Genomic DNA, 2,396 nt, shown 5'->3' with positions numbered 1-2,396 from the left:
CGCAAAAAGAGGGGTGTTAGAAGTTAGGTGTTGATTACCCGATTCAATGCGGTTTCTTTGTGGTGGTCTAAGCTTTGTTTCTTTAAAATCGGTTAAGCTGTTTTTGAAATATTGAATGATAATGTCAACTTCTTCTTCTTCTTTTTTAAGTCTAGGATAGTTTTTTTTTATTTAATGCTTATTATTTATTTTATTATTCTTAATAGTCAATAAACATAACTTCACTTCTTCTATTTCCACTTTTCTAGTCTTCTAGTAATTCTAATTCGTTAGGTCATTTCATAATAAACGTAACATAACCTGAACCAATCTGTATATAATACATGATCCTAAAAGTTTGTATGATCAATAGTTTAACGAAAACTATGTTATATCAAATGACCATTTCCTAATTATTTTTTAAACATTGTTTTTTTTTGTCACAAAATGTAAATAACAATTAATACTTATATCGGTAAAAAACTTAAGAAAATTACCTGTTTGTATGTAGTAGTGCACGGAATTGATATGTGCCTTAAATCAAGTTTAATACGTAAAACTCCCAAAACTTATCCCTTCTCCCGCGCCCGCGCCCTCCAGCTCTGTCTCGTCCTCGACATATGTTGTTCTAACGATTCTTATCACCCCCCCCCCCCATCCCCTGTATTAATACGCCGACGTTTCATTATGCCTCATGATTCTTAAGTGTCATGTGGGAAACAAAGGCTGTATTTGCATTATCAAAGCATACGTAGAATTAACGTGGACAGGGAGGTTTAAATGGATTTTGCTGTTTTATTATCTACTAGCTTTTGACTGTGGCTTCATCTGCGAATGTCCTCTTTGGAGTGTTGAAGCACAAGTCCCCAACATATCTTTACGAGAAGTTGTCCTGGTCTGCTAGCCACAAAACACGCGGAGCTCGCCAGTGTAGTGTGCAGTTGTTGACAGCACGCCACGCCTCTGCTGCCTTTCGAGGTAGTTTTAGATATGTAGCAACTAGGTGTTGGAACAACATCCCACCGCCAATTAGGGACCTGCGAAGTGTATGTAGCTTTAAAACAAAACTTAAAAAACATATGCACGAACATCAGCAAAAACAAGAAACTTTAGCACATGACACCAGTTGCATTTAGTTTATGTGAGGTTATGTGTATAGCAATAAGAGTAGGTACCTTTTTGTTTGCGGCCCATCTACTTTGCTATGGATGTTGTTCGGATTGCTAGTTGAGAATACTTATTGTTAGTATTGCGCTTTTTAGGGACAAATCCAATTGGGAACCTGTAAAATTAAAATTAAAATTAAATTAAACATGATAGGATAGATCAAATTGGAGGACAAAATTATAATAATACTGCATACCTGTCTGTTTTCTCAGCTGTTTAACACTGTTGGTTTTTTTAGGCTATATAATGTTGATCACATGGTTGCACGGCCTTATTTATTTGAAACACAAATTGTTTCATGGCAACTGTACTGATACTTTTTATTCACATTTCTTTACTATTTGGGATACCGAAGAATATTGATGTATATCAACTTTGTATCTTTCTTTAGTCGAATAACTTTTAGAAATCGCAATTTGGTTGGCGAATCAATCGCTTGTTGTTTTGTTTTGTCTATTCTTCTTTTTTCTTTTGCTTTTGTTAGGAGTGAGAAGGGTAAAGGAGACTGGCCTATGCCTATTTCTTTTTTATATACTGGCAACCCATTTTGTAATGTTAGTATTTCTTTTTATTTTATTTAAATAGGAAAGTATTTTTTATATTTTTTAAACTAAAAATTGTATCGGTCTCACTTAGCTGTACTTTTTTCAATGTATAATGACCAGATGGTCCCAAAGGAAGACCAGCGCCGTTCGCAAGACCGGCAGATTGCTGATTTGGGACCATTTCGTGACATGCATACGTAACAATTTTTATTTTATTTTTATTATTGTTGCTGTCTTTTTTAATGTCACGAATAAATGTTTTCTTTCTTTCTTTCTTTAATGTCTTCGTCGGTATACAGCGGAACTGTGCGGTTTCGGATTTCGTACATTCGAGTAACAAAACGGAACCCATTGGCTCCGTTTCCACTAGAGTGCGAGGATGCGTTGCGAGGAATTTGTATGTCATGAACCAATAGAATCGCTTTATTTACCTATTCTCGCTCCGCCGAGCTGTTTCCACTAAAGATGCACTGAGCGAGGAAAGATAAATTAAGCGTTTCTATTGGTTCTTGACAAATAAACCTCGCACATCTCTTGTGGAAATACAACGAACGAATGGAATGTTAGAACGTCGCTATGGCAACTACTGAGTAAATGTGACGGCACGGAATCGCAGTGACGCACGGTATGCGCACAGTTTTTATCGCATGCTCTCCACACCGCTGCTTTTTTTTTTTTTTTTTTTTTTTTTTTTTTTTTTTTTTT

The 2,396-nt window shown here is 35.8% G+C and overlaps 1 long non-coding RNA gene across 1 annotated transcript; it reads right to left on the bottom strand.

Moving 5' to 3' along the window:
- Positions 1-826: 826 nt before the first annotated feature.
- On the bottom strand, positions 827-1,902 carry LOC141430887 (uncharacterized). The gene is made up of 3 exons (XR_012451673.1): positions 1,343-1,902; positions 1,155-1,261; positions 827-1,016 (listed from the first exon to the last, which is right to left on the bottom strand). It is a non-coding gene; the product is annotated as an uncharacterized lncRNA (long non-coding RNA).
- Between the last annotated feature and the right edge of the window lie 494 nt (positions 1,903-2,396).

The sequence above is a fragment of the Choristoneura fumiferana genome, chromosome 9 (genome assembly GCF_025370935.1).
Source record: "Choristoneura fumiferana chromosome 9, NRCan_CFum_1, whole genome shotgun sequence".
NCBI classification, from domain to species: Eukaryota; Metazoa; Arthropoda; class Insecta; order Lepidoptera; family Tortricidae; genus Choristoneura; species Choristoneura fumiferana.
Note: the sequence above shows the minus strand (reverse complement) of the source record. Positions and strands in the feature narration are given on the sequence as shown.